The sequence below is a fragment of the Apium graveolens genome, chromosome 11 (assembly GCF_009905375.1).
Source record: "Apium graveolens cultivar Ventura chromosome 11, ASM990537v1, whole genome shotgun sequence".
Classification (NCBI taxonomy): Eukaryota; Viridiplantae; Streptophyta; class Magnoliopsida; order Apiales; family Apiaceae; genus Apium; species Apium graveolens.
Window position 1 is genome coordinate 73,188,517 of NC_133657.1, and position 24,920 is coordinate 73,213,436.

A 24,920-nucleotide genomic window follows, 5' to 3' on the forward strand; every position below is an offset into this window, starting at 1 on the left:
TTGTGGTGAGAAAGGCCACATATCTCCTGATTGCAAGAAGACCAAGAGTGACAAAGGTAAAGCTCTTGTCACAAAGCAGAAAAGCTGGACAGACACCTCAGACTCTGAAAGTGAGGAGAACTATGCATTGATGGTAAATGCTGATAAATCAAGTTCTGAGAGCAGTTCTGAAGCTGCTGAAACAAAGGTACCTCAGACTACTTATGCTTTTCATACTGATAATATTAATGAGTTGAGAAGATATCTTAAAACCATGTTTGTTAGTTATAGAGATCAAACTTTAACATGTGAAAGATTAACTTCTGAAAATCTTGCTTTTAGGAAAAGAAATGATTTCTTAGAAAAAGAGTTAGTCATGTTCCATCAAACTCAGAAGGATAGAGATGGTGCTTTTTATGTTAGGGATGAAGTGCTAAAAATGAATGAATCTCTAAAAACTGAGTTAGAAAAGGAGAGAGAGATTATCAAAACTTGGACTAACTCTGGCAAAACAACTCAAAATTTGCTAAGCAGTGGAAACTGGAAAGAGGGCTTAGGTTATGGAGAAAATAAAAATGAAAAAGGAACTGTAGAAATTAAGCCTGTTGATAAGCAAAAGCCGAAGTTAAAACCTGTTAAGTTTGTAACTGAAAAATCTGAAAATGAGAAATCAGAAGTTAAAAAGGAATTAGCTTCTGACAAACTAAAACAGGAAAAGACAGCTGAAGTTAACATAGGCTTAATGACAAAGAAGCAGCTTAAACATAAGCTGAAAGATGTTAAGAATGCAAACAAGGTAAAATCACCTAGGAAAAACAGGAATGGAAAGGAAGGTGTGAATAAAAGCAATAACTATAAATCTGTTCCTGATGCTCCTAGGAAAGCATGTCATAACTGTGGAAGTTCTAACCATCTGGCTTCTTTTTGCAGGAAGAATAAGAATATTAACTCCTTATCTTCAAAATCAGGAGTTAAGAGTCAGTCTGTTAGATACAAACCACAAAATCCTTGTTTTCATTGTGGTAGTTTATGGCATTCCATTTATACTTGTAAGGAATATCATAGTTTGTACTATGATTATTATCAAATAAAACCTTCTTTAAAGAAAGTTTCTGTTGTTCCTTCTAGTGTAAGTTCTGATTCAAAGTCTGGTAGTATAAGTTCTGATGAGAAAACTGTTAACATAAAATCTGATGCTAAATCCGCTGCAAATGTTAACAAACCTAAAAAGGCCAAAGGATCCAAGCAAGTCTGGGTCCTTAAAACTAATAATTAGTGGTCTTTTTGATTGCAGGGCAACAGGAAAAATATTTTAGTTCTGGACAGTGGATGTTCAGGACATATGACTGGAAATAAGGCCCTGCTATCAGACTTTGTGGAGAAAGCTGGCCCAAGTGTTTCTTATGGAGATGGCAACATTGGAAAAACTTTGGGATATGGCAATATCAATCTTGGGAATGTCATCATTAAAGATGTAGCTCTGGTCTCAGGACTTAAACACAACTTACTGAGTATAAGTCAAATCTGTGACAGAGGTTATCATGTTGATTTCTTTGCAGAACATTGTGAAATAGTTAGTAAATCTAAAGGAAAAGTTGTTCTGAAGGGATTCAGGCGTGGTAACATTTATGAAGCTAAGCTTTCAACAAGTTCTGATGGTTCTGCAATCTGTTTAGTGAGTAGAGCCTCAATTGAAGAAAGCTGGAATTGGCACAAGAAACTCTCTCATTTAAACTTCAACAAGATAAATGAACTGATCAAGAAAGATCTTGTGAGAGGACTGCCAAAATCAGTGTTTGCTCCTGATGGTCTTTGTGACTCATGTCAGAAGGCCAAACAAAGAAAATCCTCATTCAAGAGCAAGACTGAATCATCAATTCTTGAGCCTTATTGTCTACTTCATGTTGATCTATTTGGCCCGGTGAATGTCATGTCTATTGCAAAGAAGAAATATGCGTTGGTCATAGTAGATGAGTTCACCAGATACACATGGGTGTATTTCTTGCACACAAAAAGTGAAACTGCATCTATCCTGATTGATCATGTCAAACATCTGGATAAATTGATCAAAGATTCTGTGAAAATTTTGAGGAGTGATAATGGCACTGAATTCAAGAATTTGATAATGGAAGAGTTCTGCAAAAATCATGGAATAAAGCAGGAATTTTCTGCTCCTGGAACTCCACAGCAAAATGGAGTTGTTGAAAGGAAGAATAGAACTCTCATTGAAGCTGCACGAACAATGCTTGAAGAAGCAAAGCTTCCATCCTATTTCTGGGCTGAAGCTGTGCAGACTGCTTGTTTTACTCAAAATGCAACACTCATTAACAAGCATGGAAAAACACCATATGAGATGGTGAAGAACAAGAAGCCAAATCTGAAATACTTTCATGTATTTGGATGTAAGTGTTTTGTTCTCAAGACTCATCCTGAACAGCTATCCAAGTTTGATCTAAAAGCTGATGAGGGAATCTTTGTTGGATATCCACTTTCCACAAAAGCCTTCAGAGTCTATAATTTGAGAACAAAAGTTGTCATGGAATCTATCAATGTCTCTTTTGATGACAAGAAGATCACTGGACTTGAAGATTGCATTGATACTGATCAGCTGAGATTTGAAAATGAAGATTCATATTCTGATACCTTAAATCCTGACAGTCTAAGTCCTGATACTGTAAACTCTGATGGATTAAACTCTGATGTTATTGAAATTATGGTGACTACGTCAAAGGAAGATGCACCAATGCAGGGGAAGCATACTCAAGATATTATCACATCTCAAGAAGCATCAGAACATATATCTGGCTCTTCAAGTTCTGATTCGTCAAGTTCTGATAAGTCAAGTACTGACAGTGCTGAAAATCTAAATGCTGAAGAATCCAAGTCAGAGAGCATAGTTTCAGGGGGAGCATCAGAAAATGAAAATGAAGACAGCATGAATCATGGGGGAGCATCCAGTTCTAGAGAAAACCTTCCATCTGCAAGGAAGTGGACAAAATCACATACACCTGATTTGATAATCGGAAATCCTGATGCAGGTGTCAGAACTAGAACAGGTACCTCTAATGAATGTCTTTACAATTCTTTTCTCTCTCAGTCTGAGCCAAAGAAAGTGGAAGAAGCTCTTCAAGATGCTGATTGGGTGCAAGCAATGCAGGAAGAGTTGAATGAATTTGAAAGAAACAAAGTCTGGACCTTAGTGCCAAGACCTAAAAATAGATCTGTTGTTGGTACAAAATGGGTATTCAGAAATAAAACTGATAGTGATGGCATAATAACAAGGAACAAGGCAAGGCTGGTTGCAAAAGGATATTCTCAACAGGAAGGAATTGACTATGATGAAACATTTGCGCCAGTTGCTAGATTAGAAGCCATAAGGATATTCATGGCTTATGCCGCTCACAAAAAGTTTACTGTCTTTCAAATGGATGTAAAAAGTGCTTTTCTCAATGGAGAATTAGAGGAGGAAGTATATGTTGAACAACCTCCAGGCTTTGTAGATTCCAAACATCCAGATTATGTCTACAGGCTTGATAAAGCACTTTATGGACTTAAGCAAGCTCCTAGAGCATGGTATGAGACTTTAGCTCAGTTTCTTCTGGAAAGTGGATTCAACAGAGGAACTATTGACAAAACACTGTTCTATCTCAACCATGGCAAGGACTTACTTTTAGTCCAGATTTATGTTGATGATATCATTTTTGGGTCTCCAAATGACAAACTTTGCAAAAAGTTTGCCAAACTAATGCAGTCAAGATATCAGATGAGTATGATGGGAGAACTTAGTTATTTTCTGGGCCTTCAAGTCAAGCAGAATGAAGAAGGCACTTTTATTTGTCAATCTAAGTACACCAGAAACTTGCTGAAGAAATTTGGAATGCAAGACTGTTCAAGTGCATCCACTCCCATGGCCACTGCAACAAAACTGGATAAGGATACTGGTAATTCAGTAGATATTACTGATTACAGAGGTATGATTGGCTCACTTCTCTATCTAACTGCTAGTAGACCAGATATCATGTTTGCTACCTGTCTTTGTGCAAGATTTCAAGCAGATCCAAGAGAACCTCACTTAACAGCTGTAAAAAGAATCTTTAAGTATCTTAAAGGAATAGCTGATCTAGGATTATGGTATCCTAGAGAATCAGATTTTAAATTAATAGGTTACTCAGATGCAGATTTTGCAGGTTGCAAAATTGACAGGAAAAGCACAAGTGGTAGCTGCCAATTTCTTGGAGGCAGGTTGGTTTCTTGGTATAGCAAGAAACAAAAGTCAATTTCCACATCAACTGCAGAAGCAGAGTATATTGCTGCAGGAAGCTGCTGTGCACAGATTCTTTGGATGAAGAATCAGTTACTGGATTATGGGTTAACATATTTCAAAATCCCTATTTACTGTGATAATCAAAGTGCTATTGCTATGACAGGTAATCCAGTTCAACACTCTATGACAAAGCACATCAGCATTAGGTACCATTTCATCAGGGAACATGTGGATGAAGGTACAGTGGAATTGCATTTTGTTCCCACAGATCAACAAGTAGCAGATATCTTCACAAAACCACTGTGTGAAGCTACCTTTACAAAATTGGTAAATGAACTTGGAATGATTTCAGGTTCTTTCTCTAAATCTGCTTAAACTTGTTCTATGTTATCAGACTTTATGATCAGTATTTACAGAATTAATCTCTTTGTATATTCTGTGCATTAATTGATAAATGTTTTTAAGTACTGACTGTTGTCTGATACATATCTCTTAACCCTAATAAGTGATATATCTGTTTAAGTAATCATTCAATCCTATGAGGATAATTGTGCTAGATACTGACCTACTAGTCTTAACTAAACAAATGATCCCATGAAAGAAGTAATTATTTCTGTGGAAATCTTATGACACAAGCAAATTCTGATACTTGAGCTTAGTTTAGTTTACTTTATTCATCTTATTACTAAGTCCCAAATTAGAATAATGCTACTCATCTGTTTAAGTTCTGATTCTAGTAAAACTGCTGAATGTACTAAGTGCTGATAAACCTCACTTATCAAAAGAAGAAGAAAAAGAATCAAAGAATAATATCAGGTACTCCTTTGAGATCTAGAGTAAAAATGTGAATGGGACGACCCAAGTGCATAGCTGGTATTAAGTGAATATGCATTAGAAAAGCAAAATATTTTCTTGGTGACTTTTCACACTCTATGATTACTGGAGAAATACTCTGATAATAGCATAAATTCTGATACGCAGTCGTAACTCACTTACACTGAGAAGCCACTGTAAAATAGAATTTAAAAAGATGCATAAAATTAGCACAAAAACAGTTGAGGTGGACTCATGCATGAACTCATTTATCAGTAGGTTTCAGGATAATGACGGCTCTTTAGCAAAATTTTAATTATGACTTATTTCTAAGCTGTACTGAAGTAAATCAGACTTTACTCTGTATTAGTTATTTAGCTTAATGCACACACAAATCACTCCATATGAATGATGAAATTTTTGTGGTGGTCTATGTTATTTTAGACAAACAGTCACTGTGTCACCTTGCACAAATTCTGAGGACACGTTCTAGTTATATGTTCTGATGATTAAGTTTTGAAGACTATAACTCAGAACTTGTATGAAAACCTACTAAGATAGATATTCCTTGTTCGAGTTAAGACATTATGTTCTGATGACTGTTAAGTTCTGGTATAGGTCTAAGTTCTGATTTTTCAGTCTAACCCTTTACTTGACTTATCTGTGAGTAAAAGTTGGTAACAGTCTCAGTTTAATTTAGCATATGTTGAAGTGGAAGATTAATAGTCTATGGTTAGGACTAATGGCACTCGTCCTTGAACAGCTCACTCTTGTTACATGTGCACATTCCTTTTCAAATGACTATTATTCTTTTTCAAGTCTAGGGAGACGAGGTAGACTTAACTCTATCTGTCAGCATTAAATATCTTCGCGTCTCCTGACATTCTCTTGCCTATATAATCAGCCACTTCACATTAGCCCTTTCATCAATTTTTCTCACAATCTTACCTTCATATACTTTTTCAAAAGCATCATGGTTCGATTCAACATGTTTTTGAATTACCAAAATTTTCATATGGAGCTAAGCTGCGCCGACTGGCAGCAGGAGTGGCATGTAACTGCCATTCCTGAAGAGATATGGGGCTCTGTCCCACAGGCGGTGCTGAACCAACTTCTGTTCTTCGAGATGGACTACCAGCTTCATCTTGATCGATTGGAGGCGGAACGGCGGGAAGCTATCCGTCAGCAAGAGCGAATCATTCGACTCGCTATCTTGTTTGTTGAAGATAGGAAGAGGAAGATGACTTAGTCTCGTCTTCTTCCTGTTCTTCTTCATCCTCAGCTTTGTCAGGCTTCTTAGCTAGGACTAAGGCTGTTGATGTTAGATTTAGAAGCTTAGGACAAGAATGTAAAAGTTCTGATGTAATTTCAATTTCATCAATGTATTATTTTGATATATTAATGGAATTTGTTTTAAGACTTATGATCTTGTCTCTGAGAAATTTTGATACGCATTGATAAATTCTGATAAATATTCTGATGATCGTATAAATTGTGTCTGATTTTAAGTTCTGATAATGTTTTATCAATACTTACTTAACTGATTGATTTTACTCATTCTCACACACAGTTTTTTTTCGGAATATTAATATTGCAGAGTAAAATATTTGAATTAGTGGGAACAGTTTCAATTTTAAATTAAAACTGATTCACCTTGATTACTGGAATCTAGGTAAGTGGAACGGTTTGTTTTTCCTTGAAAAACTGTAAGTGGGTGGTAATTATTCCTTATTTACCGTGCCCATTACTTTTTGCCTTCTCTATGTAAAACAGGTGTCAAGGTATTTACCACTACTTTTACATGCATGTCTGCCATGTGTCCTCAACGGTTACTTTTTGTGTATAAGTAAAAGAGAACAAAGATTGTCCAATCTTTTATTTATCATTATATTTTATCTCTCTCTTTACTTTTAAACTCTCTCATCTCCTGACGATTTTCTTTTCAGAGGCATTTTCTCAAACACATTACAGGTTACCGTTTTCTTTTCAAAACATAATGGCACCCAAGGACATTCTCTTTGATGGAGCAAAGTTTGTTCCTAATAACTTCTCTGCGATACTACACACTACAGAGGCACCCTCTGAACTTCATTTTATTCAGGACTTTCTCACAAGTTCTGATATTGGGTTTGCTCTAACTGAGCCTATATCAATTTCTGGGGTTCAAGTACTGGAGTTTTGGAGGAGTGGAGTATATGACAATGGTGGTGCTCACGGGTCCCCAAGTTTAATATTTTCATCAGGGGACAATGAGTATGTTGTGACTCTGTCTACGGTTAGACAGGCATTACAGCTTCCTGAGGACTGTGTTTATTCTACTGTTGATGACTCAGTTCTTCAAAATATGATGGTTAGTCTGGGATATGAAGGAACATTGACCAAGCTTGGACAGTTGAAGAGATCTTTCATACGGAGGGAATGGAGTTTCTTCTTTGATTGCATTACCAAAGCTTTCGCCAACAAATGTACAAATTTTGATGCAATTCCCATATTCAGCCAACAAATCGGGTATGCACTTCTAAATCACACTGATTTTGATTATGCACGTGCAGTTTTGGGTTTTATTGGGGATAGGATGACAGAAGATCGCAATACTGTATATTTTGCAAGATTTTGTCAGCTTATTTATAATTTTTGTTGTAATTCCTCCCAAAATTTTGGTGATCTCATTCCATCTTTCAGAATAGCTAAGAGAGCTTTTACTGATTTATTATCTTCTGATAATAAAAAGGCTGTGTTAAGACCCCTCTTAATACCTTTATTTGTCAAACAAGCCTTAATCATCTATGATCCTGTTAAGTACACTGCACTTTATCCTGATGTTCAAACCTCAGAACCTGGTTCATCAGCACCTACCATCTCTACTCAGCCACCTCAAACCTCTCAACCATCTCTCAGAACATATCTCAAGTCCTATGTGAAACCTACATCTTCCAAGCCAAAGAGAACAAAGACTGTTTCTCACACACCTCAGAAGAAGAGGAGGATCACCTTGAGAGATGACTCAGATTCTGAGGAACCGATTCTTTCTTCAGAACCTGTGGTAACTGCAGCTGAGAAAAAGATTTCTCAGAAGGATTCTGAACTTGGAGGATCTACGCTTCTCAAGAGGCTTAGAAAAATGACAATTCCTGACACTTCCAAGGACTCTAAATTACCAAGGACATACAAGAAACAGAGGGCAAAACGGCCAGTTTCAGATGATGAGGAGGAAGCAGCTAAGGAAGGGGATCAGGAATCTCTGATCTCACAAGAAAAAGAATTTGCTCCAGTTACTTCTTCTCCATCCACTCCATCTCAGGAAACTGTATCTGACAAGGCTAATTTCCCATCTGTGTCTCTTGGTCATCAAGGCACAAGTGCTGATAATGCTGATCAACACTTAGTTGTGCCTGGAGTAATTTTCTTCGAAACTCCAACAACAACAAATCTTTTGCCAACAACTGTTACTGATGCTATTAAAACTCCGGAATTATCTAAGTCACCTTCTCTGCATCTAGACACTGATGATCAGACTTTAAGTGAGCATCAGGATTTGGCTGTTGATCAGAACTTAGCATCAGATCAGCAATTAGAGGATGCTGACGCCTCCAATGCTACTCACACTGCTATTATATCAGATGATGCTGATTCTATAAGTTCTGATGCTGCACATGCTGGAGATACTGGAGATGCTGCTCCAACTGCAAATACTGATGCAGCAGGTCCTTCAGGACACATTCCTCTTTCTAAGTCTGAACTAGTAAAGAAGTTTGTTACAGAGGAACCACCAGTGCCTTGGAGTGAAACTTCTGCAGGACAGGAGTGGACTAAGGAATGGAACTCAGTTTCATGTTTTCCATCTGCGTTACATCTTACTGAGCACTTGACTAAAGCTGATGAAATGTTAAATTCTGCTGATTTCAAAACTCAGCTTCGTGTCACTGTATTGAGTACAAAACATCTACAAGGTCTTCATTCAACTACTCATGCAGAAATACACAAGATTCAGGAGAACTTTATCAAACAAGAACTAGCTTGGAAAGTTGATAAGAAAAAGTTCTTTCAACCATCTATGGACAGGATTGCTTATATTGAGAAGACTCAAGATCGTCAACAAGCACAGATTGATAAAATTCTGCAAAATCAAGCTTCTCAGCAATCACAACTGAATGACATCCAATCTTCAGTGGAATTGCTTATCTCTCTTCTGCTTCCTGCTGATGCCAAAAAGGGGGAGTAAGTGATTAAGTCCAAATGCAAGGATGACAAGACACTGCAAGGAAAGGATGATGAAAAGGATGACCAAGGAAACTTTGGAATGGGTGGAGGCCATAGTCAAAGTAAAAGATTCTCATCAAGAAATGCTGAAATTGCAAGTCACAGGATAAGTTCTGATACTGGGAAGAGATTAAGTTCTGATACTGGTAAAAGAATAAATTCTGATGAACTTCTAGATCTTGATGAAGAAATGTCAAGACAGTTATATCTTCAAGAAAATCCGGGAATGGACTTGGAAAGTTTAAAGGAAGAAGAAGCTAGACTTAAATCAGAGAAAGCCACATCTAAATCTGAAGCTTCTAGTAAAAAGTCACTTCCAAAACTGAAGGGTATTGTGATTAAAGAAAAGGCACAAACTGAAGCAGCATTTGCTAAATCACAACCAAAGGTCCAAGGGTAAAGAAAAGGTTGGTGAACCTGTTAAAGTTTATGTACCTCCTGAAGATGAAGAAATTACTGATGACAAAGATAATCTTGCTCTGACTTCAAGAAACGTTATTAAAACAACCTCTGACATGGCTCAAGTTGTTCAGAGTCAAGAAATTAAAGGTTCTGATATTCAAAAGAAGCAAGTAACCTCTGACACAGCTCAAGTTAACTTGATATCAGAAGGAAGATCAAAAACACTCCTACCAGGATTCACTGCAGCAAAACAAACTCAATCTTTGAAGACTACTGCAAGTCGTTTTGAAGCTAGAGTAGTTACTGGAAAGGAAGCAAGAGATAAAACAGGATTGGGAAGTGCTGATGAAAGAAGAGTACACAACACTACCGATGATCCAACTTCCTTGAGTGAACCAGGTATTGGAGCAACTCCTGAAAGATTGAATCAATTGGAATCTGTACAAATGGTTTACCATACCTACTTGAAGGAACACATCTTGTTGTATTTCATGACAGATGGTAGGGTTTATCATATAAGACAAAATGACATTCCATTGAAGTATTTTGAAGAATTGGAGCATGTATTATTCTTACTTCAAGTGGATGACAGATTGACAGGGACTGCTGCAAACTATTTGAAAGAACAGATTCAGAGACAGAAAAGACTTTATTCTGTTAAGTCTGACAGCATATATGTTCCAAAGTACAGAAATCACAATGGTGATATTGTTGATATGAAGCCTAATACTGCACAGATCAGAACATATCTTGGTATTAAGGGGATTGAATTCAATCTAGAGTCTGACAAAGCTTATGTCATAAGACTAGATCAGGAGTTGAGAAAAGCAAAGATTAATGATCTCAGAGCTGCAATATTTCAAACTGGTGAAGATACTGCAGAGCTTAAAGATGTCAAACGGAGAATGATTGATGAACTCAGATATGCTGAGAAATGTTTGTTGAAGAATTATCTCAGAACAACTCCTGACATCAGAGAGATCAGAAAATGATGAAGCCAAGTCAAAGATCTACAACTACTTAAATTCTGATGTGTATACAGACTAAAGTTGTTATCAGAAGTTGAATTGGTAAAAGCTTTAAGGACTGTAAGTTGTAGTTATCTTGTCTATTTCTCATGCATTTGTACTTAATGTTTTAGACATCATCAAATATCTGTTAAACTTGTATATTTTGCTAATTTACAAGTTGGGGGAGATTGTTAGATATATTTGATAATGTCATGGCTAATAAGTTTTATGTTTAGATTTCAGATCTTATTTGAACAGAACAAATCAGTACTTAACTGATCAGTACTTATACTGGACGTCAGAACTTAAGGGATATCAGTACTTATGTTATCAGGAGATAAGCATCAGGAGATAGATATCAGAACTTAAGTGCTGAAGGACGATCAGATAAGGACAGTAGCTGATTAAAGTTAAGAAGATCAAGATAAACATAAGAAGAGATATGCATGAAGAAGGAATTCCGTAAAGAATGGAATACTTGGAAGAAAAGATATCTGATTGATATATATTAGGAAGCAGAATTATATTCCATATCAATTAGCGATTATCTTGTAACTGTGTAATATATAAACACAGACATAGGGTTTACACTATAAGTGTTATCATTATCGAGAATATTATTTACTGTAACCCTAGCAGCTCTCGTGATATTTTGTTCATCACTGAGAGATAACAGTTTCAGATTGTAACAGAGTTTATTGTTTCAATAAAGTTTGTTTTCTGTTACATAAGTTCTTGAAGTTTGATTTGATTGTAATAAACACTGTATTCACCCCCTCTACAGTGAAAGTGTGACCTAACATATGAATGCAACGATCCCAATAGAATAACTCAACTAATCAACAAGCAACATATCATCAAATGCAGTTACTCGCATGAAGATCAATCAAATCATACAAATCAACTTACAAACTAGAGATGTGCGTGTGTGAAGATGCTTACAGATATACTATCGCAACTAGATCAATAATCATGACTCACTATCATCAAGGCAATCACAAGGTTATAAATAAAATAAAAATATAGACTCAAAATAACTTATAACACTTCAATTCTTATATTGGAGTTTTATATGGATTTATGCTTTTATTCATAACAAAACAACACAAGTATGCTTATTTGATCATGTAACGAGTGAGGTCCGCAAAAGACTTATACAATAGTACCCATGTAGCGAGCGTTAAGTTAGCGGATCCCAGACTATAAAAGCCTTAGGTCACTAGGCACAAAGTCCCCTAAGAACTTAATAACTCGAGTATTAAAGAGCCCACTTGTGATCAATTATACATAAACACATACTTTTTTTTTACAATTTCTGAATGAGTGTATTTCGCTCCATATCATTCAACCCTAGACTACTCATAAAAATATGAGCCGGCTACTAGCCATTTGACACCTAGCCACACAACTAGCAATGAAATCCAATTTCTCCAATTTTTAAATATCCATGTCTTTTATTATTAAGAGAATACCCTAAATTCTAAATATAAACAAACGATTAAACCTCGACAAATAAACAAACCATGATCATGATTTAGCACTCTAGCAACCTATAAGACTTAGTGAAATACAAGTTTCTCTAGCATGCAAATCAATCCAATAAGACTCAATATCACTAAATACGACATCACTAAACTAGCATAAATATCACAAGTTAATCGAAAAAATTATCTAAGGGATCATGTTAAAATACAAAGGCATGAAACTACACGAACAAATTATCATAAAATTACCAAAATAAAAAAAAACTACATGGCAAAATATGCAAACTATATACACTAAACTATCATGAACATGCAACTATATGAGGCTCATACAAACATATTCCTTCAACTACTACCCCCAAATTTAAAATATTCACTGTCCTCATTGAAGGTAATAGTAAGGATTCATGCATACCTACTCTGAATCATAATCCTCACCCTCAAGGGGTGGAGTGTCAGGCGTGTCAGGAGGCAGATAGACAGAGTCCTCACCAAATACTGGCCACTGAATGTCAACTCCGGTGGCTCTAAATGCATTCCCAAGTGTCTGGGTGAGATCGTGTGTAAAATGACTATGGATGTCGTTCATCGCATCCATCCTCCTCGCAAGACGCCTATACTGCGTCGAACTCTTCTTCGATGATTCCTTCAACTGAGACGGCTCTATCTCCTCACCCAATTGAGCTCTCCAACCCGCTTCACGGGCAAACTTGAAACCACCAGCATAATACTGATCATAGGGCCTCTTGCATGGAAGCATATCAAACGAATAACCCAACCCCTTAGGATCAGGCTTACCCCCATACCACTCCACCATGTGCAATATAATTGAACTATCAATGGAAGCACTAGGGAGCTGAAGTTGTTCATATTTGGCCCAACGAACATGAGCTACCACACACAACCTCGTCACTATGGTCGTGTAAGGTATAGAACCTGTAGTGCTCCTTCTCAAAAATCGCAGAATACCATGGTGAATAATCCTACTAATGTCCACATAATCCCCCTTCAAAATACCCCACAATAAACGTGCTCGCTCTACATTAACTTCATGCATATATGACGTTGGCAGAATATTAACGCAAATAAAGGCATTCCAAGCACGGGCAAATATGTTCATACAAGAAGCAGGGAATATGGCATAATCGGTTGTGCCCCTCTTGAATTTCCACTGAGTCTTAGGCACCCATAGAGTAGCAACAATCAAATCCAAGTCAAAATCCTCCGGAGTCTTATCATTCCAAATAGCTTGACCGGTTTTTTTCGCGGGCTGATTAATTACCCTCCTTATCGCTCCAACACTATACTCCACCTTCATCTCCCTAACCACCGTAAAACCATTCTTCTCCGCCCTTTCATTAGCATAAAACTCTCGCACAATACTCATAGGCACAACAACGGGTTCCTCACAAAAAGAAACCCAACCCATCTCTTAAATCATCTCCAACAGCTGATCATCCTTCCCTGATGGAAGAAAACCTCGCTCCTTGATGATTGTCTTTGAAAGAAGCCTCGTGTACTCCTCTTCAGCTTCAGGAGTAGAAAACCCTGGCCTCACACCACTCGCAGTTGAAGAATCTGTGGTGTTGCTTCCAACTTGTGTTCTTTGTCTCTTGGGTGCCATGGAAATTGATTAGAGAGAATAAGAGTTGTGTTTGAGAGAGAATTTGTGTTTGAGAGTTTGTGATTGGTGAAGAAGTTTGTTATTGGGGTGTATGTATATATAGGTGGTGAAAAGAGAATTAGATATATAATAAAAGTGGGATTTGATTATGGGAATAATGGGAGTAATGGGTTTGATTTGGAGAGGGAATTATGGGATGTGGGAGAGTAAAATCCGGTCGGGAATTGATTTTGGGACAAAATTCCCGTTTCCCCCCTTAAACTGCCTTTTATTTTTTTCTAGAGTCAGGACACGGCGTGGCCACGGGCTGGGACGGTGCGGGCACGCGCTACTTCTGCCAAACCGACGCAGCCGCGCGCTGTAACAACGCGGGTACGCCGTGTTTCTGTGTAAATGGCGCGGCCACGCGCTGGGACAACGCGGGCGTGCCAGGCTTCTATAGTCAGACCTGAATTTTTTCCATTTTTTGATTTTTTTATGATTTTCTCTTTTCTTATTGCTTCGTCTACTTACTAATGTACAACAAACTTGGGTTGCCTCCCAAGAAGCACTTCTTTTATGTCGCTAGCTCGACTTAGAATCTTGAGATCAAGTGGACAATAAAATGGCACTAACCACCTCGCGGGTTGCCGTATCACCATAATAATGTTTCAACCGTTGACCATTTACCTTGAATGCTTGGCCCAGATCATTATCAAAAAATTTCACCGCTCCATGTTGAAACACAGTTTTGATTATGAAGGGCCCCGACCATCTTGACTTCAACTTCCCAGGAAAAAGACGGAGAAGAGAATTGAATAAAAGAACTTGTTATCCTGGTAAAAAATTCTTAAACACTAGACCCCGATCATGCCACCTTTTGACTTTCTCCTTATACATCTTGTTGTTCTCATAAGCTTGAAGTCAAAACTCGTCAAGTTCATTCAACTGAAGCATCCTCTTCTTTCCAACTGCATCCAAGTGCAGATTCAATTTCTTCAAAGCCCAGTATGCTTTATGCTCGAGCTCCACAGGCAAATGACACCCTTTACCATACACCAACTAAAACGGCGACATTCCCAATGGATTCTTATATGTTGTTTTATACGCCCAAACAGCTTCATCAAGCTTCAAAGACCAATCCTTCCTTGATGGACATACCACTTTCTCCAAAATACGCTTGATCTCTCTGTTAGATACCTCAGCTTGACCATTTGTTTGAGGATGATAAGTTGTAGCAAGGCGTTGATTCACATTATACCTTTTCATCATGGCAGTGAACTTGCGGTTGTAAAAATGCGACCCCTCATCACTGATTATGACTCTTGGAGTTTCAAACCTTGTGAATATTTTCTTGTGAAGAAAATTAAGCACCACTTTTGCATTGTTCGTTGGAAATACCTTAACTTCAATTCATTTTGACACATAATCAACCGCCAACAAGATATACTGATTGTTACAAGATGAGACAAATGGTCCCATGAAGTCAATTCCCCAAACATCGAAGACATCATACCTCGAGAAGCACATTAAGAGGCATCTCATCCCTTTTAGACATATTACACATACGTTGGCATCGATCACATTTCAAAACGAACTGATGAGCATCTTTAAATAATGTCGGCCAAAAGAAACTTGCTTGTAGAACATGAGCTGCTGTCTTTTCTCTACCATAATGTCCTCCATAAGCCATTGAGTGGCAATCTCGCAAGATCCCCCCGTTTCTCTGTAAGGAATACATCTCCTGATAATTTGGTCAGCTCCTTGGCGAAAAAGAAATGGCTCATCCCATATATACCACTTCACCTCATGTAGAAACTTCTTCTTTTAAGCCTAAGATAAGTTGGGAAGCATGATATTACTCACAAGGTAGTTCATAATGTCTGCAAACCACGGCTCTTCTTCTTGCATTCCAAATAACTGCTCGTCGGGAAAAGACTCTTTTATCAATGTCTTATCCAATGAAGTAGCATTAGGATTCTGTAAACGCGAGAGATGTTCAGCAACTTGATTTTTAGTTCCCTTTCTGTCCTTGATCTCTAGTTCAAATTCTTGGAGCAAAAGAACCCATCGAATCAATCTAGGCTTCGAGTCCTTTTTGAGATGAGATATCGAATGGCAGCGTGATCAGTGAAAACTGTCACCTTAGTCCCAAGTAGATAAGATCGAAATTTCTCAAAACCATAGACAATAGCCAAAAGTTTTTTCTCCGTAGTAGTATAATTCATTTGAGCACTATTTATGGTCTTACTAGCATAGTAGACCACATGAAATATGTTGATCTTTCTCTGTCCAAGAACTGCTCCAACTGCGTAGTCGCTTGCATCGCACATCATCTCAAAAGGCTTATTCCAATAAGGTGCAGTTATGACAGGTACCGTGATTAAACTCTTCTTCAATGTCTCAAAAGCTACAAGGCACTCGTCATCAAATTTAAAAGGAACATCTTTCTCTAATTAACTGAACAAAGGCTTTGAAATTTTCGAGAAATCTTTGATGAAACGCTTGTAGAAACCCGCATGACCAAGAAAACTGTGAATTTCCTTAACAGAAATAGGTGGAGGAAGATTCTTAATGACCCCCACCTTGGCCTTGTCTACCTCTAGACCTTTATTAGAAACCTTGTGCCCGAGAATAATGCCCTGACGCACCATAAAATGACATTTCTCCCAATTGAGAACCATATTAGTCTCAACACACCTCTTGAGAACGTGTCCCAGATTCTACAAGCATTCATCAAAAGAATCTCCAAAGACTGAGAAGTTGTCCATGAACACCTCCACAGTCTGGCCAATCATGTCAGAAAAGATGGCCATCGTACATCTCTAAAATGTGGTTAGTGCACCACACAGACCAAAAGAAACTCGTTTGAAGGAGAAAGTACCAAATGGACAAGTGAAGGTAGTCTTCTCCTGATCTTCTAGAGCGATACAAATCTGATTGTAAACCGAATAACCATCCAGAAGACAGTAATACTCATGACCGGCCAACCTGTCAAGCATCTGATCAATGAAAGACAATGGAAAGTGGTCCTTCCTAGTGGCCTTGTTCAGCTTCCAATAGTCCATGCTGATCCTCCACCCCATGACTGTTCTGGTAGGGATAAGCACATTCTTTTCATTTGCTACCACAATAATTCCACCTTTCTTTGGTACACATTGAACCGGGCTTACCCATGAACTATCAAAGATAGGATAGATGATCCATGCATCTAGCCACTTCAGAATTTCCTTCTTAACTACTTCCCTCATGATAGGATTAAGTCTTCTTTGCTGCTCGACTGTAGGCTTGCTACCTTCCTCTAGCAGAATTTTATGCATACAGTAAGAAGGGATGATCTCCTTGATATCTGCTATAGTCCATCCAATTGCCGATTTGGACTCTCTCAGAATCCTCAAAAGCTTTTCCTCATCACTACCTGAAAGGTCAGATGCAATAATAAGAGGCAGAGTAGATGCATCACCTAAAAATGCATACCTCAAATGTTCAGGTAAAGGCTTAAGCTCAAGATGGGGGCTTCCTCAATAGAAGGCTTGAGGCGTTTATGAGCTTTGTTCAATTCCTCCATTCCAAGAGATTCAAAAGGCATATCGATTTTCCTTTTCCAGTGAGAAACATTCAAATATTGCAATTGTTCTTCACCTTCGTCATCTTCACTGTCTGAATTCCTCAATAAGGCTTTTTCTAAGGCATCAGACCTTAGCAATTGATCAAGTTCCGATGTGACCACCAAATCGGCGAACTCCACTTTTAAGCACTCCTCATTATCAGTAGGAAATTTCATGGCATTGAACACGTTAAAGGTAACATCCTGATCCAGCACTCACATTGTAAGCTCACCCTTCTGCACATCTATCAAGGTTCGGCCAGTTGCCAAGAAAGGTCTTCCAAAGATTATGGGAATCTTCTTATCCTCCTCGAAATCAAGAATTACAAAATTAGCAAGAAAGATGAGTTTATCAACCTTGACCAAGACATCCTCCACAATACCTCGCGGATATGTAATAGAACGGTCGGCCAATTGTAAAGTCATATACGTCGGTTTAGGATCAGGTAGATCCAACTGCTTGAAAATTGACAAAGGCATCAGATTGATGCTAGCTCCCAAATCACATAAACATCTATCAAAAGACACTTTTCCAATAGTACATGGAATAGTGAAGCTTCCTGAATCTTTAAGCTCTGGAGGCAACTTCTGCTACAGCACAACACTGCATTCCTCCGTAAGAGTGACGCTCACTAAATCATCTAGCTTCACCTTCCGAGAAAAAATACCTTTCATAAACTTTGCATAACTAGGCATCTGCTCGAGAGCCTCAGCGAAAGGTATGTTGATATGAAGTTTCTTGAACACCTCTAGAAACTTCTTAAACTGCTTGTCCAACTTTTTCTTCTGCAGCAGCTTAGGAAAAGGAGGTGGATGATAGATCTATTTCTCTCCTGTATTACCCTCAGGTGGAGTGTGCTCAACAGTAGTCTTCTTTGGTTCCACTTCTTCATTCTGCTGTTTTGCTTCTTTCTCAGCCCTGGCTTCTTCAGTTAACTCTTGAGTTTGTTCGGGATTTGCAACCTTCCCAGACCTCAAAGTGATTGTCTTTACCTGCTCCTTAGATTCTCTCTTTCCTGGCACTTCAGTGTCACTAGGCAATGTACCAGATTGACGATTTAGCAAGGCACTGGCAATCTGCCCAATTTGATTTTCCAAGGTCTTGATAGAAATAGTTTGACTCTTGCAAATAAGCTTCAACTCCTTTAATTCATATTTTTCATTAGCTTGTTGCAGCTGGAGTTTTTGTCTTGGTGCATACTGCGGTTGCTGAAAACCAGGGGGATTGTACTGCTTAGCTGGATACTAATGAAAAGGTTGTTGAACCGCGTTCTGAGCGTTGCTCCAGCTGAAATTAGGATGATTGCGGTTATTAGGATGATAGGTGGCTGGCACTGGTTGCTGCGATTGTTGGAAGTTGCTCACAAACTGAGCTGATTCACTAGAGATTGCGCACTGATCAGTTTCATGGGCACCAGCACAAAGCTCATAGACACTAGCGATTTGATTTACTCCATAATTAGCCAAAGTGTCCACCTTCATTGTCAAAGCCTTAAGTTGGGCAGCGATAGAGTCGCTGCATCCAATTCCAGAATTCCTGCTACTTTTCCCTGAGTCAGTCTGTGGGAAGGATTCCGGTACTCATTAGTAGCCATCAATTCAATAAGTTTATAAGCTTTATCATAGCTCTTAGCCCACAAGGCTCCTCCTGATGCTGCATCAAGCATGTGTCTGGAAGTAGGACCCAATCCATTGTAGAAATAGTTGATAATCATCCAATCAGGCATGCCATGGTGTGGGCACTTCCTTAGCATCTTCTTATATCGATCCCAAGCCTCACACAGAGATTCTCCAGCTTATTGAGCAAACTGAGTAAGAGCATTCCTGGTTGCGGCAGTCTTCGCAATGGGGAAGAATTCAGTGATAAACTTTTGAGCAAGATCTTTCCAAGTGGTGATAGACCCTGCTGGTAGAGAGTGTAACCAACACTTAGCCTTGTCCTTCAGAGAGAATGGGAAGAGACATAGCTTGATAGCATCTTAAGTCACATCATTGAACTTGAAAGTGTCGCATATCTCGATGAAATCCTTGATGTGCATGTTGGGGTCTTCAGTTGGAGAACCCCCAAACTGAACTGAGTTCTGTATCATCCGGATCGTGCTTGACTTGATCTCAAAAGTGTTAGCCCTGATGGATGGTCTGATGATACTAGACTGAATGTCAATAATCTTAGGCTTAGAATAGTCCATAAAAGCCTTCGAATTTTCTGCTTGATCACCCATAGCTACTATAATTGGCTCTTCAACTTTCTGTTCTTCCTCTAACTTCTCTTTATCCTCAAAAACTTCCCTACGAACTACCACAAGTTCTTCCTCGGCCTTATCCAGTGTTCTCTTACGAGTACACGAACGCGTATGCCTACACCCCCGCTAGAGTACCTGAAACCAGACAAGGAGCCAATAAGTAACAATGTCTGAGTCAATGAACTTTAACGACCACTAATGGAAAGCACATAAACTATAAATTAACACTACAGTCCCCGACAGCGGCACCAAAAACTTGTTAGTCGCTAAACAGGCGCTAATAATACACGCAAGTATACGAGTTCGCAAGTAGTCTAGAATCTTTTCTAGTTCATTCCCAGAGAGACTGTATTGGTTAACTATTTAATTTATGCACCTAAGCAACAATGTATGGTTATTATCCAATGCTAAGACGAGTAACAAGTTGAGATTGTTTATAACTAAGAATTACGCTAACAATTATAACTACGAGAATAAGATTGACTGAATTAATATATATGACAAACATGGGATTCTAACTTCATTAAATACTTCATTCAATAGCCTTATTGTTCTTAACCTTAGCATGAAATGGTGATGACACTAATCAAATAAAACGAAACTAATAAACGCTATCTTTCGTTGAACGAGTACCATTCTACCGGACATCCACAAAAGAGATAGAAGCTGAATAGGCACCAATTATATTGAGACCCTATATGTCTATAGAATTTGACAACATAACGGTTTAAGCATAAGTTATCTATCTTGATTACATAGGGCAAGTAAGATGGTTAAAATTACCTACGAATCATGCATGACACATACATGAACCTATGCTAGCATGGAAAGTTCTAAATCCTTAAATTCGTTTTCGCTTCATTAAGAATTAACACACTATCTTATAAGTTCGCGACACTCATAAGACGAATACGCACAACCAATACTAGAATATCATACAATCACCACATACTAAGGCATCAAACAATTTAACTAAAGAAATCCATAAATAACTCCGCTAGAACCCCACGATAATGATTAGCCCATAATCAGACTCATCATCAACGTGGGTTTCGATGAAAACATGATATATAAAATGTAGTATTTATACAAATAATTAAACCAAATACAAAAAAGAGTATAGGCTCAGCAAAACAAGAAAGAAGCATCCAAATTACAACTCAAAACAAAGATTCACAAGAATAAACTAGATCATCTGCGCTAGAGCCAATCACCCATGTATCTAATACTCATGGAACTAGTATGACCATCGTGCTTCTGCTGCGACAAAGCCTTAGTCAGTGGGTATGCAACACTATCATTACTATGCACTTTACATTTATATCTCCTTGATCATTAATATCATTAATAAGGTGATATCGCCTAAGGACATGCCTAAACAGTCTCCTTGGCTGTTTCAAAAAAATATCAATATATTCGGCATCCTTTATAGAATCATCAATGTTCTTGCTGTGAACTATTCCAGCTAACATCACTTATATTTAGACAAAACACAAACCAGACATAGACACATAATCATCCTTGTCTATCCAGAAATTAGGTTAAGAAACTAGTATCAGTGTAACCCTTTAAAACCCGTTCCCTATCTTCTCCATACACCAAAAATAAATCTTTAGTCATCTTTAAGTACTTAAGAATATTCTTGAAAATTATCCAGTGACCCTCACCTCGACTAGACTGGTATCTGCTCGTCATGCTCAAAGCATACGAAACATCAGTATAAATACATATCATTGTACACATTATAGATCCAATTGCTAAAGTATATGGAGCTTTCTCAAACAACCCTTATCTGAAAGGGATATGTCCTAAGTCCAATCATGTATGAGGATTTAGGAATAAATTTTATGTAATCTGTTTTGATTTCATTGATATTAATAAAAGACTTGTTTTGTTTTTATTGCGGGCTCTATCTATTTAAATGTTTAAATAAGATATACCACAGTTTAGAGTAAAGCTTTTTATGGATTGTGATGAGATTATAATAATGAGACCTAAAAGATGATAACTCTAAACTTAAATAGTTCCTGGTCGTAGGATTACTAACTGGTAATTAATAATCCGCAAAGATCGGTACATACTATGCTTGCTTCATTATGAAGGATGTCTATTCTCATAGACATTTGTGTGGTGACACTATAGATAGTATGTAGGTGCTTATTATAGAATAATTTCACTGAACATGACTCACACAGCTGAACAACTGATGGAGTTCACTCACGTGTCAGCAGTTGTTCACATAGTGATAGTTGTACAAGTATCCTTAGACTTGAGGTCATCATAGTCATCTTGTGTACACAGAACTATGCTCTGGTTTAGTTCTTAGTCTCAACGGACAATTATAAGGGCTCTACTGGGTATAGGAATTTGTACACGAAGATAGTGTATGATCAATAAAGGATCTACCCCTTCCAGTGAAGGAAGAGAATGTTCAATGCTGATCCACTTATGTTAGTTCAGGAATCTCTGGCCAGAGTGAATGAAATTAGAAAGGAGTTTCTAATTTACATTAAATATAACTAAGCATAGTGAATGGGAAAGTAAATGATTAAATAAGATAGGCTTGACACAAGTTCCATTCCTTATATTTAATCGTGACATCGCAGGGTAGAAGGAATTAATTGTACGGTAACTATTCACTGAATAGGTTCTTGGTATTCTAAGCAGTGAATTCGTATTATCCGAATAGTCGCGATATGCTGAGAAGTATCCCTCACGATGTAGAATAAATATGATTAATTAATTAATCATATTTAATGAATTAGAGAATTTATATAAATAATGATAAACTAGTTTTATTATTATTTATTTCTACTACCGGCTTAATATTGAACCTACAGGGTCACACCATAAAAGAGAATGATTTAATGGTGGAGAAATTAATTAATAATGGCTGATAATTATTTATTTATGAAATAAATAATTAATTGGCAAAATTAATAATTGATAAAATAAGATTTAATTGATTATAAATTAATTAAGAAAAGGTTCTTAATATTATTAATTAAGAATTTAATTTTTGGAAATTAAATCAAGAGAGAGAATTATTTCTAAAGAGTTTAGATAAAGGATTAATAATTAAAAGGTGTTTTAATTATTAATGAGAATAATAAAGGGTTAATAATAATAATATTTTATGGGAAAATTTTCAGCTGAAAATTTTACCTATAAATATACTATTATAAACCCTATTTTTGCCTCAACCAAAAAGATTTACAAAACCCTAATTCTCTCCACCTCCTCCTCCTTCATTACATCATTTTCTTGGTGGATACCGGTGGATTGCTTCACACTTGAGGAGCAGCTGCTAAGGACTTCCGTTCATCGTTTTTGGATCGCCATTAAAGACCTCCATCTTTCCATTAACGTAAAGCTTCTTAAGGTAAACATACTGAACTACGAATTAAATATTATTTGTCTGATGGATCCTGCGGAGGGTTTCGGTTTTTTTTTAAGATTTAAATTTACATTTTCGTTGCGTTTATGTGCTAAAAACCCTTCAATGGCATCAGAGCTACTTGCGAAAAGTTTTTAATTCGTTTATGTGTTTAACTGTTTTCGATATATGAGCATGTACGTGATTCGCCATGATTTGATGTTGATATCATATGCTTATATATGTATGGTTTTTAATATATGATATTCATGTGAGTTGTATAATCATAAGATTATTATGTAATCTGTATATATACTGATATATACATGATTTATGTTTGTTTTAAATTATGAGAATTATATTAGATACGGATTCTGAATTGGCTGCTGCAGATTTGCTGAAATCTGGGTCTGGTGTCCGATTTACGCAAATGAACACCCTATTCCATAGGTAAACGAGCGTCTGAACAAAACTGATAAATAAAGCTATCAATGACTCGTCTGTAAGGTGTTTGATATCATTTACTGCCCGTAAATAGTGATTCTTATTTTTCTGATTTGATTCTGATTTTTGTCATTTTTTTATGATTAGATCATGGATAATATGATATGTTAAGATCAGATTATGTGTTTTAACAAGCTTTTATGTGTTGTATGAGCATGGTGGATGGTTATGGCCTTTCGACCTTAGTGTAATGGTTTTGGTTTTGGTTTTGGTTTTAAATACGACTTGCATGTCGTCAATCTTTGTAATCATAAATCTCGAATGTAACTCGAGTTATTCTTGTAAGTTCATTAGATTAGTTTTACTTTCAATCATGTAATGTAATTGAAGACTCAAGAAGGCTATCCAATGGAGATGATACAAAAAAGAAGATGAGGCATACAAGAAGTCTAAACAAAGAAGAAGACTTATGTAATAAGTAGTTATATTTATTTCCATCACCATATTAGATTGACCTTGATCTTTATCATGAGCTTGATAAAGATCATATAGGATGGGGCCATAACCAAACACATTTACTTTATTGCACTTTACATTTACTTGTTTATTTAATTTTATATATGAGATATATGCCTATGTTTACCATGCGATGATAGATTTAGGTGAACTTAATTGATATAAGGCGTTTGTTAGACAATCTAGTATAATGAAATTGTTTCATGACCTTAATATAAATATTATGAATACGATCATGAGATTCTTGTGTTTATGAAACACGTAATGGAATATGAATTTTCAATATTAAGAGAAAGGATGATTCTGTCAACAACAGATTTCTATCTGTAAGAAAGGGTTATTAAGTGACGCCTCTTGATAATGCTCCACCCGATCTGGGAATCATCTGATTATCGATTATTGATTTGAACTATTTAATTTAAAAGGAAGAATCTCTTTATAATATGATTATGATTGTAACGTAATATAATCCCTCTAAAATTAAATAATATCAAGTAGTAATTGGCCAATGACACAACGGGCTTGTGTCGGTCAAAGCCTTCCAACATGGTAGAAAGTAGTTCTTATTTTTGAATCATTGTCGTTTCGTGCTACAACCGAGGGCTTTGATTTCGAAATAAGAAATACTTGTCAATTACATAGAGATGTGTACATTGAATTAGAATCTAAAGACCGGTACGTGCCACAGCCATGGGCCATTGGAGACTGATTCAATTGTACAAAATGTTGGGTTAGACTTGACTTAGAATATTGAGTTTGTCGTTCCACAGCCATGAATCAATTATTCAAGAGGTTAAGGTTATATTAGGGAATAACATAAGATGTAATTGACAAGAGTTGTCTGCCTATTGAACATCACATGACGTTTCGTGCCACAGCCGAGGTTGTGTGATAAAATGTAGGATCCCTATTCCCACTA

General features: G+C 37.1%; 1 non-coding gene across 1 annotated transcript; it reads left to right on the plus strand.

The window, feature by feature from the left end:
* The first annotated feature begins 19,147 nt into the window (after positions 1-19,147).
* On the plus strand, positions 19,148-19,254 carry LOC141698809 (small nucleolar RNA R71). Its single transcript, XR_012565310.1, has one exon. It is a non-coding gene; the product is annotated as a small nucleolar RNA R71 (small nucleolar RNA).
* The last annotated feature ends 5,666 nt before the right edge of the window (positions 19,255-24,920 follow it).